The sequence below is a fragment of the Eumetopias jubatus genome, unplaced genomic scaffold, assembly GCF_037043125.1.
Source record: "Eumetopias jubatus isolate StellerSeaLion01/CBP00866 unplaced genomic scaffold, mEumJub1_p1.0 scaffold_2, whole genome shotgun sequence".
Lineage (NCBI taxonomy): Eukaryota > Metazoa > Chordata > Mammalia > Carnivora > Otariidae > Eumetopias > Eumetopias jubatus.
This window is the reverse complement of record NW_028274808.1, coordinates 53,826,028-53,842,522: the sequence shown is the minus strand read 5'-3', so window position 1 is coordinate 53,842,522 and position 16,495 is coordinate 53,826,028. Positions and strand designations below refer to the sequence as shown.

Sequence of the window (16,495 nt, the reverse complement as noted above, 5' to 3'; positions counted from 1 at the left end):
TATTTTACCAGCAGTTTATGGATATCCCATAAAACAAGGATTTATGAAATTCTCCTTGTATGTGCAAAATTCTATAGGCATGTGTTCATAATTGTATGGCAGGGTAAGCAGGCCGAAAGAAATAAAGAAGCAATGAGGAGATGGTGTTTCAATGAAGTAAAAAATAATGGATTTTTGATCAATTGATCAAAATGATAATTTGATTTTAGCTCATTCCACCAGGTACTACTGATTTTGTACTAGGTTCTTGAGCTGACTCTCAGTGTTGTCACCAGTAAGTGAAACTTAAAATAAAACCAATGGTGTGTGTAAAAATCCAGTGACTGCATTTATTAAGCACTCTAGTTTCACCTAGAGTATGAATTCATAATCACAACTGGGATTGGGAAAAAAATAAGTCTTTGTTTACTTAAAAGGACATATGTATCCAGGAAACTGAGTAAGTGGAATATAAAGTTAACAAATGTACTAACAGTTCTGAGAAAATAAAATTTAAGCATAAATACAGTTTTAAAACTATTTTTGGTGTAATCTTGTTTTTACTCATAATGTCATTTTTTCTGTGTATCATTATCACAAAATGCTTTTTCATAATATTTATTTTTCTTTAGAAACTCTACCTTAATCATTTACTCAGTTCTACATAATTTTTTAAAATTTTTTGTTATTATGTTATGTTCATCACCATACATCACATCATTAGTTTTTGATGTAGTGTTCCATGATTCTTTGTTTGCGTATAACACCCAGTGCTCCATGCAGTACAGATATGGCATCAGTTTTGTATGTGGTCACTTTTAGAAGAAAGACATTTAACACTAGTGTTGTGCATTCTCTGCAGCTTAGAACACCCCTTTCCCTGAAAATAGTTGTGTACATCAAAGTTTCTAGAATTTACCATCCAAAAAGCTTATGTTCTTGGCCATGATGAAGGCCCTTCCTATCATTTAAATAGGGTATTGGACTATATGCTTTCCAAATTTCACACTACTACATATTTAACTCTTATCTAAAAAAACATAGTCTCTCTGCCAAAGAGGCTTACTTTTTGCCTAAAGAATTTACTAAATGCAAAATATAGGAATATTTATTTCATATCAACTGTATGCCAGGTAAGATTCTGAATACATAGAACAAAGTTTTATAATTAGTAACCTTGAAGCATTCGATGATTTGGGTTAAGAACCAAAGGACTCCAATAAGCACTATAGAGTGTGAGCAGTGCTGTGGTGGCTCCAGATTTTCCGTATAAGAGAAGCTTAAGTTGGCAAGGGGTGATTGTGGGGAGCTAGAAGACTTGCTTGAAACTGCATTTCTCTAGTTGTTTTGCTAATTTTACTTAGATTGTGTTTTCTTTGGAATATTTCAGAATGCTGAGGGAATTTAATGCTCTCTGCCTGTCCCTCCATCAACAAGTCATAATTTAGTATTAACAAGGAAATGTGTCATCCTGAAAATAAGCTTGATCAGAAAAGGGTTTAGGGAAGACTTCAGAGGATATAGAGGTGACTTGAGTCTTTAAGGATGGGTACAGTGAATCATGAGGGGAACCATGGTAATTTAATATACAGAGTAAGGCTTGACACATAGAGGGCCACTACTACACATCAGTTGGATGGATTTGAGAGGAAGAGATAAAAGGAAGGTTGCTCCATGCATGATACCATGGAGTAGGAAGTCAGAGATATGAGAGAGTCTTCCACATTCGGGGTTTCTACCTTCAGCATTTGCCTTGTTGTTATGTATAAGAGTTTGGAGAAGAAGAATATAAAGCTGGAATGTGTCTTGTATTTGTTAGTTTACAATTATTTTAAAGGTGTTGAGGAAAGATTGAGGGATTATAAGGAGGTGAGTTAATGAGGAGATTTACACTTTTACCATGTACAACTCTAGCTGTAGTGAAGAATAGATGGGGGACACTGAAGCCTGGAGCAGAAATGTCTGTTAAAGGGTAGTGCAGTAATTCAAGTGAGAAATAAAAGGAAAAGTTTAAATTCTTAACTATAAAGTGTCAAAAGAAATAACACTTTTTTTAGGTGTATAAACTATTTTATTAACAGATAAGGCCTACAGATTTATTTCTTCTTGGACACACCCACGGTGTGGTCACGGCGCCCTGTGGTCTTGGTGTACTTTTCAATAAGGGATAATATAAAGAATAATTTTTGCTCCCTGTTCAATAAAAGCCAAATGACATTCAAGTTGATTTTCTAGACCACTGAGAAAATCTTTATTTACAATAAATTTCAGTAAAATTTGTATAAATATATTCCCTCCCCCTCAAAAAGAATAATTTTGGGGAAAATATATGAGTAAAAACATCTATTCAGTGATACTAATCAGCATAATTAGTATTTTTATTGACGTATAATCGACATACAACATCCTATTTGATATCTTTTATACATTTTACACATTACAAAACTATCTCCATAAAAAGTCTGATTATCATATGTAACCATACAAAATTATAACAGTATTATTGACTGTATTCTGAACTTTGCCCTATATAAACTTTAGAATCACCTTGTCAATATCAACAAAATAATTTGCTGGGATTTTGATTGGTATGGTTGGATGTATAGATCATGTTGGGAAGAACTAACATCTTGACACTATGGAGGCTTCCTAGTTATGAAATATTTCTTCACTTACTAGTTGTTCTTTGATTTATTTCTTCAGAGTTTTCCTCATATATATCTTTGATATTTTGACTCACACTTTTGTACTTAGATTTTTGGATTGCTAATGTAAATGATAGTGTGCTTTTAAATTACAACTCTAATTGTTCATTTCTGGCATTTAGACAAATAATTGATTTTGTATATTAACATTGTATCTTGTGACCTTGTATAATATAATCACATATTATTAATTCCAGGATTTTTTTTAGGATCAATTTGTTTGGATTTTCTACATGGACAATCATGTCATCTCTAACAAAGAAGTTTTCATTTCTTCCTTTCAAATCCATATATCATTTTTTATTTCCCTTACTTTTCTTATTGCATTAGGTAAGATTTCCAGTACAATGTTGAAAAGAAGTATAGGTAGGAAAATCCCTGCCTTGTTCCGAGTCCTACTGGGAAAGCTCCTAACTTCTCACCATTAAGTATGTTGTTAGTTTTAGGTATTTTTTATTATTCCTTCTTCATGTCACAATATCTCCCCTTTTGGGCAGATTGATTTATTATAAACATGATTTCTTGATATTGCACAATATTTGTTTGTTGATTCAAAGTGGTTGAGAGATAAAATAAAAGTGAAGTAAAGAAAAATTTCAGAATTTTAGTCTGATACACCTGAAAAGATAAAATGACCTAAATCTAAAGTGAGTGGTGCAGAGTTGGGAAGATATATGAAAAGGTTCAGTTTTAGACAGGTTAAATGTAAAGTATCCAACATGCAGTTCTACCTAGATATGGATTGATATGAGACATGGATTGGAGGTACAGATGGCCAGCACACTGATGTCATTAATAGTCATGAGATCACAAAGGGAAAAAGGAAGAGTGGTAGGAAAACAAGGAGATAAATAGAAACTAGAAGAGAGTAAAAAGTGGACAGAGTGACATCAGCATCATGGTGTCAGAAAAGGAGTTGTTCCTTTTCTCTATCCTTTTTGATATACAAGTACTCCTAATTCATAAACAAACAAACAAACAAATCCCTGTGCACAGCACAGCAAAAGCCAAGAGATCCATCCATCTGTGCCCACAAAACTGGGTAGACTGGCTTTTGAAGGAAACTGCAGAGTAGGAGTGTTGGCAGATATAGCAGTTGGCAGACCAGGCAACATGCCTTCAGGACCTTTCTGGAAGAGGAGGTAGAGGGTGAAAACAGAGGGTGGGGCGTCTTCCTGGCTCAGGGCTGCAGATGGAGGAACCCATTTGCTATCTCTGAGGAGAGACCCATGTGACTTAGAGTGAAGGAAAGAGAAGGGAAGAAGGTAGACAAAAAGAACTGAAAGAAATCATTTCCTTTCAACTGCCTCTGGATTCTGGAAAGAGGACTGCTCACAGAACTCTGAGACATCCCACTAGAGGATCCCCTTACTGGGCCAAAAGCACACCTGAAGCCCCAAGTTCCAAGCACACACAACCTCCTCCTCTGCTCCTCCTCCCCCCTCCTCCCCCCTCCTCCTCCCCCTCCTCCTCCCCCTCCTCCTCCTCCCCCTTCTTCTTATTTTCCTTTCTGTGCCACTTTTTTTTAAACATGTATGTGCTCCCAATCTTAGAAGCTGTGTGCGCCTGTGTAAGAGAAACAAACAAACAAAAAAAACTTGTGGTATATCGCCACCTTCTGGAAGGTAAGAGGAAGGCTCCTAATTAACAACTGGTTCAATTGTTAAAATCAAAGTAAACAAAACCTTACTTCAATAAGAAAGATTCTCACTACTTGTGGTATGGCAACAGAGGCATTTATCATTAAACACTGTGAAAAATCACTGTAGTACAATGCTGTAGGCAGTACTAAATCCTTACATATCAATAACCATCATGATGTAAATGGATTAAACTCACAAATCAAAATGCACAGAGTGAACGGAAGGATACAAATGCAAGACCAAACTATATGCTGCCTACAGAAGACTCATTTCAACTCTGAAGACATGCAAAGCCTCAAAGTGAAAGGGTGGAAGATGATATTCCAAGCATATGAAAACCAAAAGGAGGCAGGCATAGCCATACTTATATTAGACAAAACGGACTTCAAGAGAAAAAGGGTAACAGGAGACAGAGGTCATGATATAATGACAAAGAGGTCAGTACCTTAAAAGGACACAACAACTGTAAATATATACACTCCCAACGCCATAGCATCGGAATATATTAAGCAAATAATAACACACCTTAGGGGAGAAATAGACAATATAATAATATTGGAGGACTCCACGATCAACAGTGGATAGATCATCCAGACAGAAAAACAATAAAACATTGGAATTGAATCACACATTAGAAAAAAGATGGATTTAACAGACATATAAAGAACATTTCATCCAACAGCAGTGGAATACACATTCTTCTCAAGTGCATATGGAACTTTCTCCAGGATAGATCATATGATAGGCCAAAACAAATCTTAGCAAATTCAAAAAGACTGAACTCATATCAACTCTCTTTCCTGATCACAGTGGTATGAAACTAAAAATTAGCAACAAGAGGAAAGTGAGAAGATCTATAAATACACTACATAACACACTTCTAAACAACCATTGAATAAAAGAACAAATTAGAAGGGAATTCAAAAATTATCTCAGAACAAATTAAAATGGAAAATAACATATCAATTATTGTGGGATGCAGGAAAAGCAGTTCTGAGGGAAAAGTCAATAGAAATAAATAAATATATTAAGAAATTAGAAAGATCACAAATAAACAACCTAAGTTTATACCTCAGGTAAGTAGAAAAAAAAGAACAAAAGCCCAAAGGTAGCTGAAAGAAGAAAATAATAGATGTCAGTGTGGAAATAAATGAAATAGACACAAGAAAAACAATACAAAAGATCAACAAACTAAGAGCAGATTCTTTGAAAAGATCATCAAAATTTACCGTTTAACTAGATTAACTAAGAAAAAATGGGAGAAGATTCTAATAAAATTAGAAATAAAAAAGGAGACATTACATCTGATACTTCACAAGTACATAGAATCAGAAGAGACTACTATGAACAACTATATGTCAAAAATTATATAAGGTAGAAGAAATGGATACACAGTCTACTAAGACTGAATCAGAAAAAAATAGAAAATCTAAACATTAGACCAATAATGAGTGGAGATATTGACTCCATGATCAAAAAATTCCCAACACAGAAAACTCTGGGACGAAAGGTTTCAATGGAGAAGAATTAACATTTTTTTTAGAAGAATTAACATTTAAAGAAGAAATAAAACTTAAAGAAAAATTAATTTCAATCCTCAAACTCCTCCAAAATACCAAAGAGGAAGGAACACTTCCAAACTCATTCTATGAGGCTGGTATTATCTGGTACCAAAACCAAATAAGGACATGACAAGAAAAGAAAACTATAGATCAATATCCCTGATGAATATAGAAACAAAATTTTTCAATAATTTTTTAGAAAACTGAATTCAAGAATACATTAAAAAAGTTGTACATCATGACCAAGTGAGATTTCTTCCTGGGATGCAAAGAGTGTTTCCATATACAAAAATCAATAAATGTAACATATCACATCAGTAAAATGAAAGATAAAAACCACATGGCCATCTCAATAGATGCAGAGCAGCATTTGACAAAATACAGCATCCTTTCATGATAAAAATCTTTCACAGACTGGGTATAGAAGGAACATGTCTCAATATAATACAAGGCATAATTACCAAATCTACCACTAACAATACACTCAATGGAAGAAAAGCTGAAAGCTTTTCCTATAAAATCAAGAACAAGGCAAGGATGCCCACTCTCACCACTCCTATTTAATATAATACCAGAAGTCCTAGCTAGAACATCTAGGTAAAACAGAAATAAAAAGCATCCAAATCAGAAAGGAAGAAGTAAAATCATTGTTATTTGCTGATGATATGATGTTATATATAGAAAATTCCAAAGAGTCAGTCAAAAAACTGTTGGGATTAATCAATGATTTTGCTAAAATGGCAGGGTACAAGATCGATATATGAAATCAGTTGCATTTCTTTACACAAATGATGAAACATCTGAAAAAAAAAATAAAATTATCCTATTTACGAAAGCATCAAAAAGTGATACAACACTTCGGGTTAAATTTAACCAAGGAAGTGAAATTTCTGTACGATGAAAACCACAAAATTTTGCTGAAAGAAACCAAAGAAGACACAAAGAAATAAAAAGACATTCTGTGTTCATGGATCAGAAGAATTAATATTATTAAAATGGCCATACTACCCAAAGCCATCTACAGATTCAACACAATCCCCAAATACCAAAGGCATTCTTCACAGAAATAGAAGAGGCAATTCTAAAATTCATGTGGAACCACAAAAGACTATGAATAGCCAAAGCAACCCTGAGGGAAAAAAGAACAAAGCTGGAGATATCATACTTCCAGATTTTAAATTACACCGCAAAGCCATAGTAATAAAAGGAGTATGGTACTTGCAGAAAATAGACACATCAACCAGTGGAACAGAATAGAGAGCCCAGAATTAAATTGTCATATACAGAAAACTAAGGAGCCAAGAATACTCAATGAGAAGAGGATAGAGTTTTCAACAAACGGTGCTGGGAAAACTGAAGAAATGCATGCAGAACAATGGAATTAGATCCAAGCTACACCACTCAAAAAAATTAACTTGAAATAGATCAGAGACTGAAGCAAAAAAACCAATATCATAAAATTTCTAGAAGAAAACATAGGGTAGAAGCTCACTGATATCCAGCTTAGCAATTATTTTTAAACAAGATGCCAAAAGCACAAATAATAAAAGCAAAAACCAACCAATGGTACTACATCAGACTCAAAAGTTTCTGCCCAGCAAAAAAACCAACAAAATGAAAAGACAACCTACAGAATAAAAGAAAATTTTTGCAAACCATATATCAGATAAGGGGTTAATATCCAAAATATATAAAGAACTCGGGCAATTTAATAACAAAAAAACCAATCTGACGAAAAATATAGGCAGAAGGACTAAACAGACATTTTTCCAAAGACAAGAACAAAATTGCCAAGAGGTACATGAAAAGACTTTTAACATCACTAACCATGAGGGAAATGGAGATCAAAATCACAATGAGATATCACCTTTTAGAATGGTCATCATCAAGAAGACAAGAGACAACCGGAGCTGGTGAAGGTGTGGGAAAAGGGAACCCTTATACATTGTTGATAGGGATGTAAATTAGTTTGACCACTGGAAAACAGTATGAAGATTTTTCAGAAAAATGTAAAATAGAGCTACCATACATTCCAGCCATTTCGCTTCGTAGTATATGCCCAAAGAAAATGAAAACAGGATTTCAACAGGATACGTGCACTTCCACGTGTATTGCAGCATTATTCACAGTAGCCGAGATATAGAAACAAACCAAATGCCTATCAGTGGATGAGGGGATAAAAAATACGGTATACATAAGCACAATGGAACCCAGCCATAAGAAGGGAGAATATATTGCCATTCATGACAATGTAGGTGGACCTTGGACACATTATATCAAGTGATATGAGTCAGACAGAGAAAGACAAGTTCTGTGTGATATAAAATGTGGAGTCTAAAACACTAAACCTGTAAAAAACAGAAAGTAAAATGATAATTACAGGGGATGGGAGAGAGAAGATTGAGCGTGTAAGGGTGAAAAATTGTAATGAGTGGTAAATAAGCCACATTAATCTAATGCACAGTATAATGAATATAAATAATAATATTATACAAGTATACAATGTGATATCCCTCGTTGTAGGAGTGACCAGTGAAGCAGAAGGTAAAGTGAGTTGTTTGTCCAAGACAAAAATGACCGAAGTACTTAAGAGAAGAGAGTGAACCACCGTGTCAAAATCTCTAATAGGTCAAGTATGATGAAGAATGAAAAAATATACATAATTTTAAAGATATATTTATTTACTTATTTGAGAGGGAGAGCTTGCGCGAGCAAGGGGGAAGAGCGGTGGGAGAGGGAGAGAGAGAAGGTCAAGCAGATTTCCCGCTGAGCTTGGAGCCTGAAGCGAGGCTCCAGGCAGGGCTTGATCCCATGACCCCAAGATCATGACCTGACCCAAAATCGAGAGTCGATCGCTCAAGTGACTGAGCCACCCAGGCACCCCCAAAATTGATATTTTCATGTAGCAAGAACTGTTTTAGTGGCATGATCAAGGAGAAAGCATGACTGAAGTGAATTTAAGAGCTGTTTGGAAGCAAGGTCTTGGAGACCATGAGTACAGAAAAAATATTTCAAAGATCTTAAATGCAAATGAAAATAAAATGGATTCAGAGAGGAAGGGGAATTGGGATCAAGGGAAGATTTTCATGAGATAGGGAAAGAATCAATATGGTTAATTATCTAATTGAGTGTGGGAAGTGACTGAGGAAGGGATAGAGAAGAGAGAATTGCTGAAATGATGTTTCTGAATAAATCAGAGGGACTAAAATCCAATGCAAACTCAGAAGATTTGGCTTTGTATTTGAGCACACTTTCTTCTATAATTACCAGAGAGAGGGTAGAATTGTTTGGTACAGATATCAATAGATGGTGTTGGGAGTGTCTTTTAATTATTTTGATTTCCCCAGTGATAGTAATTTAAGCAAATAGATTGATTATAGAGAGAGAGATAGATACTTATATCTATGTACCTATATATCCATATATCTTATTCTCTTTCCCTTTGAGTACCTGACACCTCCAAAGGTAATCACAGTTCAAATATCTGTTATAGTAGATGGCTTCTGCCTAACTTTGAATTATGTGCGACAGGAATCAAACATTGTCTGGTCTTTTTTCTGACTTCTTTCACTCCCCATTTTTGTCCATGAAATGCATTCATATTACTGGGTGGAATTAGTTTTTTGTTATTATTGTTTTACTTTATGGTTGTTGCACAGAATCCCATTGTGCAAATTTTACATTTTATTTTTCCATTCTATTACTGAGAGAAATTTGGGTTATTTCCAGTTTGGGCAATTTTAAGTAAAGCTTCTGTAAGCATTCTCGTACATGTTTTTGCCCACCTAGACACTTCTTGATATTTACATATACGGTCAAACTCATACTGTATTCATTGGAATTTTTGTAAATTTCTGAATTATTTCCATTACATCCAGTGTTAATTGCTAATTGTCACCACTTTGGTCCTTCACTTTGTTATTTTCAGGTTTTCTTGTCTACCTGGTCATCGTTAGTTCCTCTGTCCTCGTTTACGAATAAAGGATGCTTTAGTTTAATGTAGGTAACTTGAAAGTATTATTTCTATCAATATTTACCTATTAGGTTTCTATATTTCACAATAGAAAGTTGAAGGGCTCATTGGATCTGCATGAAAATATAACTATCTCTTTCATAGAGAATAGAAAAACAATAGACGAAATAAGGAATCCTCCAAATGCCAAATTGTGCAAGATTATGCAGCAAGGCAGAATGCCCTCATTAGATATCCTGACACTGACCTTGCAGACAGTCCTAAATCTCCACACCCAGTTCCTTAGTTTTAACCCAAAGTATATATTTTTTCACTCACACTGGGAGTGAGTGTATAGAATTAACAGATTACAGATATTCAGCATACATATTACCATCATTCCTATCTTATTCCTACTTTTATTTCTCTGTAACTTTTTGACACTCTGAAAGGAAGTATGGTTTCCATGCCTGACTGGATTTCCTCTGAAAATTCTTGTTAGAATACTATGATTCCATACACCCTTTGTCTTTCAAACGTTTTTTAGTTTGATGGTGTTGTGAACTCTTCCAGTCCTACTCCAGTATTCTGTTTTAAACTATTCCCATGTTCTTTCTTTTTTAAATTTTTTTAAATTTTATTATGTTATGTTAATCACCATACATTACATCATTAGTTTTTGATGTAGTGTTCCACGATTCATTGTTTGTGCATAACACCCAGTGCTCCATGTAGAACATGCCCTCTTTAATCCCCATCACCAGGCTAACCCATCCTCCCACCCCCCTCCCCTCTAGAACCCTCAGTTTGTTTCCCATGTTCTTTCTTTACTGACATTCCAACTGTGTTAAGGAAGATTCTCAGAGTACCATCTTGAAATGTTGTATTTAGGCTTTGTGTGCCTGTGAGCGTGTGTGTGTGTGTGTGTGCATGTGGTTTTATTGCACACTGCTTCTTGAAGGCAGAATTATTTTCTCTAGCACCTCAAACCCATAAACCACTCAACTCCATCACAACTTACAATCCATGGATCCTATCAACATTTGAATAACCTTTGCCTGGGCACGCCATCCATTCCCTATCTACCCAGTACAATTTAAATGACACAGTCTAATTTTGCTGTTTTTTTTCTTTCCTATTTATTCAATTCCTTTGTTTTTTACTGTGTAAATTGTCCCCATCTGGAACAAATCTAACCATGTTTGAAACCCTTTATCTATAGGCTAATTGCTCATGTTGCAGACCTATGCTCCTCTTATTAGAATTTGAGCTCCACAAACCAGAAACTTTGTAATATGCACAGTACCAAGAACAGTTGTGATGTCATATGGACTGTCAAAAGTATTTAATAATTGTGAAATAAATAAATGGCTTTTTAATCTTTGGATATTGAATTCCTAAAATGTGTCTAGATCTTCATTAGAAACTCAATATTTTTGCTGAACTATAAAATAATTTCATACTACTTTTTTTTAAAGATTTATTTATTTTAGAAAGAGAGAGTGCAAACAGGGGAAGGGGCAAAAGGACAGAGAGAGAGAGAATCTTTAAGCAGAATCCCTGCTGAGCACTGAGCCCAACACGGAGCTCCATCCCAGGACCCTAAGATCATGACCTGAGCTGAAATCAAGAGTCAGATATTCAACCGACAGAGTCAGATATTCAACCGACAGAGACACCCAGGAGCCCCACATACTAGTGTTTCTATTTCCCTTTTACTAATATAATTCTTACATGTATTTTACCTGCTACTTTCAAAATTAAACGCATCCCATTATCTCTTTGTTTTTTTTTTTAAAGATTTTATTTACTTATTTATTTATCTGGGAGAGAGAGAGCACATGAGAGGGGGGAGGGTCAGAGGGAGAAGCAGAGTCCCTGCTGAGCAGGGAGCCCGACGCGGGACTTGATCCCGGGACTCCAGGATCATGACCTGAGCCGAAGGCAGTTGCTTAACCAACTGAGCCACCCAGGCGCCCCGCACCCCATTATCTCTTAAAGTTCATACATTCTAAACAATTTAGAGCCCATATAAAAACTGGGAGATCACAGAATTTTATTTCATTATATTCTGTATTTACACTTTACATCTTCCTTAGTTAAATATCAGCTTTCCCCATTAATTACATTGTTTGGAATCTTCTCAAGTGTTTTTATAGAGATGACTTCAGCCAAACAAATATAAACAAAACAAAACAAAAATCTTTATGTTGCCAGAAGTGGCTTTTGTATTTTAGCTGATTTGCTTACTGCTCTTGATTCATAAGAGCAGCTTTATCATGTCTCTACTTGCAATGACTTGAGATTTAGCACACTGACATATACTCATGAAAGAAACAGTCTATATGTTCCTAATGGCATCTCCTGATTTATATGTTATCTTAGTTTTCTCATCATATTTAAAGAGACATAGCTTGGGGCGCCTGGGTGGCTCAGTCAGTTAAGTATCTGCCTTCGGCTCAGGTCATGATCCCAGGGTCCTGGGATTGAGCCCCACATCGGGCTCCCTGTTCAGTGAGAATTTTGCTTCTCCCTCTGCTCCTCTCTCTCTCTCTGTCAAATATATAAATAAAATATTTTTTTAAAAGATACATAGTTTCTGGCGCCGGGCCGGTGGGGGCGGCTCACGCAGATCGTCCGGCCGGGAGCCGCGCTGGTGGATGGTGGCTGGCGGCTGCCTGGTCGGAGCTGCGGGCCAGGAGCCGCCTGGGGCTCTGGGTAAGCGAAGCGCCGCGCAATGCGGAGCCCACCGACCACTGGGAGCCATGGAAATCGGCCTCGAGATCAGCCGCAAGATTCGGAGTGCCATTAAGGGGAAATTGTAAGAATTAGGAGCTTATGTTCATGAAGAACTTCCTGATTACATTGTGGTGATGGTGGCCAACAAGAAAAGTCAGGACCAAATGACAGAGGACCTGTCCCTGTTTCTAGGGAACAACACAATTTGATTCACCGTATGGCTTCATGGTGTGTTAGATAAACTTCGCTCTGTTACAACTGACCTTTCCAGTCTTAAGTCTTCTGATACTAACATCTTTGATAGTAATGTGTCTTCAAACAAGAGCTGTTTCGGTGGGGGAGGTGAGAGAAGGCATGAAGCCCCAGTACCACCTCTTGCGGTTGCTAGCACTAGACCTGAAAAAAGAGATTCCAGGGTTTCTACTAGTTCACAGGAGCAAAAAACCACTACTGTCAGACAGACTTACGATGATGGAGCTGCAACCCGACTAATGTCAACTGTGAAGTCTCTGAGGGAGCCAGCACCCTCTGAAGATTTGATTGATATTAAGCCAGAACCAGATGATCTCATTGATGAAGACCTCAATTTTATGCAGAAGAATCCCTTATCTCAGAAAAAAACCTACAGTGACACTTGCATATGGTTCTTCTCGCCCTTCTATTGAAATTTATCGACCACCTGCAAGTGGAAATGCAGATAGTGGTGCTCATTTAAACAGGTTGCAATTTCAGCAGCAGCCAAACAGTATTCATGCTGCCAAGCAACCTGATGTACAGAACAGCCGGGTATATGAAACAGGACGTTAGTGTGAACCGGAAATGCTTAACAGCTTAGAAGAGACTTATAGTCCTTTTTTTCAGAAACAACTCAGGAAAAGTGAGTACTGAGGAAGAAAACTTTTGGAAGAGAAATTTGCCTGTGATAAGTTCAGTTGTTAAAGTAAAAAAATTCACTCATGATGGAGAAGAGCAGGAGGAAGATGATGACTGTGGGTCTCGTACAGGAAGCATCTCCAGCAGTGTGTCAATGCCAGCAAAGCCTGAAAGGAGACCTTCACTTCCACCTTCTAAACAAGCTAACAAGAATCTAGTTTTGAAGGCTATATCTGAAGCTCAAGAATCTGTAACAAAAACAACTAACTATTCTACAGTCTCACAGAAACAGACACTTCCAGTTGCTCCCAGAACTCGAAATTCTCAAAAAGAATTGCTGGCAGAAATGGTCCAAGGGCAAAGCAGGGCCCCCAGAATAAGTACCCCCATTAAAGAAGAGGAAACAAAGGGAGATAATATAGAAAAAAGCCAAGGAACTCAACAGAGGCAGTTGTTATCCAGACTGCAAATTGACCCAGTAATGGCAGAAACTCTACAGATCAGTCAAGATTACTATGACATGGAATCCACGGTCCATGCAGACACAAGATCATTTATTCTGAAGAAGCCGAAGCTGTCTGAGGAGATAGTAGTGGCACCAAACCAAGAGTCAGGGATGAAGACTGCAGGTACCCTTTGGGTACTTTCAGGACACCTTATGCAGACATGGGATCTTGTACAACCAGATAAACCTGCAAGTCCCAAGTTTATAGTGACGCTGGATGGTGTCCCCAGACCCCCAGGATACATGTCAGATCAAGAGGAGGACATGTGCTTTGAAGGAGTGAAACCTGTAAACCAAACTGCAGCCTCAAACAAGGGACTCAGAGGTCTCCTCCACCCACAGCACTTGCAGTTGATGAGCAGGCAGCTCAATGACCCAAATGGTAGCTTTTCAAATGCTGAGATGAGTGAACTGAGTGTGGTCCAGAAACCAGAAAAACTTTTGGAGCGTTGCAAGTACTGGCCTGCCTGTAAAAATGGGGATGAGTGCGCTTACCATCATCCTGTTTCACCTTGCAAAGCCTTCCCAATTGTAAATTTGCTGAAAAATGTTTGTTTGTTCATCCAAATTGTAAATATGATGCAAAATGTACTAAACCAGATTGTCCCTTCACTCATATGAGTAGAATTCCAGTACTGCCTCCAAACCCAGCAATTGCAACACCAGCCTCACCTTCTAGTAGTCCACTGTGCCGTTATTTCCCTGCTCGTAAGAAAATGGAATGTCCCGGGCGCCTGGGTGGCTCAGTTGGTTAAGCAACTGCCTTCGGCTCAGGTCATGATCCTGGAGTCCCGGGATCGATCCCACATCGGGCTCCCTGCTCAGCAGGGAGTTGGCTTTTCCCTCTGACCCTCTTCCCTCTCGTGCTATCTCTCATTCTCTCTCTCTCAAATAAACAAATAAAATCTTTAAAAAAAAAGAAAGAAAGTGGAATGTCCCTTCTATCATCCAAAACACTGCAGATTTAACACTCAGTGTACAAGATCTGACTGCACATTGTATCATCCTACCATTACTGTGCCATCACGACATGCCTTGAAATGGATTCGACCTCAAACCAGTGAATGACAGTCCTACTTGGCAGAAGATTGTGGAGTTTCCATCTCCTGGCAAAAATACTCTGCAGAACTTGTCAAACCTTTGAAGCTTGGAATATATTGCTTTCATAATAGGAAGTTTATTGCCTATCTGAAGTGTCTAATTTTTCAAGTTTGTAAGTTTATGAAGTGGTTTTAACATTCAGTATTTTTTGTTGTTTGTTTTGACTATGAGAAGACCGTTTAAGGAAAAGATACATAGTTTCTATTTCATGAGGGCAAAGCTTGTTTGAATTTATGGGCTCAAACAAGTTTACTTCTATTCTCTGAGACCAGCACAGAATCTCAGTATTCCTACATGGTAGAAGATAAACAACAATTTGATACATTAGAAAAAATACTATTCAGTAAGTCATTTGCCACCGGCAAACCCATTTCAGGCTTATGACCTCCAGAACAGTAAAATTAAAAAAAAAATGTGTGTTATTTTAAGTCACTAAATTTGTAAAATTTATTATGCAGCAATAGAAAACTATTATAAGTATATTGCGTAAATATCATTTTACTATTGAAAGCCAGGAACTACGGATTTTCCTGCAAATTATGGCATTTAAAGTTGTTAATTTTATATAAATTTTATGTACATGAATTCCAAAGAGTTTCCAGGTTTTCCTGACTCAGATAGCCACAAATAAATGTTTTATAAAAACCGTTCATTATACATATAAAAATATCTGAATAAGTTATCTTTCTACTTAGAAGTTATCCAGCTTAAGAAGAGAACACAGGTAGGGGTTCCTGGATGGCTTTGGTTTGAGCATCTGATTCCTGATTTCGGCTCAGATCATGATTTCAGGGTCATGGGATCAAACCACAAGTGTCAGGCTCCCCACTCAGTGGGGAGTCCGCTTCTCTCCTTCTTCCTCTCCCTCTGCGCCTCCCACCCCCTTACCTCGTGTGCATGCACTCTCTCTCTCTCAAATAAATAAATCTTTAAAAAAAAGAAGAGAACACAGATAATTTATATAAAGTTTAGCAATTCAAGGCAGAATTGTTGATTAGGAGATAACTTTTGTATCTTTATTTGAAAACAGAACAACTCACTTAAATATAGTAATATGTGAGCCACGAGTAAGCAATGAAATAGGTCTGTGCCTTAGTTTCTTCATCAGCAAAATGGGAATAAAAGTAATACCTTGAATAACACTTTTGAGACCAAAAAGTCTCGGTAAGCAAAACGTCTAGAACATTGTTATTATATAGAATAAAATAAAATAAAATAAAATAAAATAATATAATATAATATAATATAATATAATATAATAAATACCTAAAAAATCCTAGTGTTTACTATGACTATTTTTTAATATGGAAGCCCATTGTCTACCTCCTTACCTATTGAATATTAACAACATATAATATTTGAGTCTAAAATCAAACTCCATTTGAATGCCTCTATCTTATTTTTAATTTGCTACACTTTTTCTTTGTGACACTAGT

At 36.6% G+C, this 16,495-nt stretch overlaps 1 pseudogene; it reads left to right on the top strand.

Moving 5' to 3' along the window:
- The first annotated feature begins 12,606 nt into the window (after nucleotides 1–12,606).
- On the top strand, nucleotides 12,607–15,026 carry LOC114217486 (zinc finger CCCH domain-containing protein 14-like; annotated as a pseudogene).
- The last annotated feature ends 1,469 nt before the right edge of the window (nucleotides 15,027–16,495 follow it).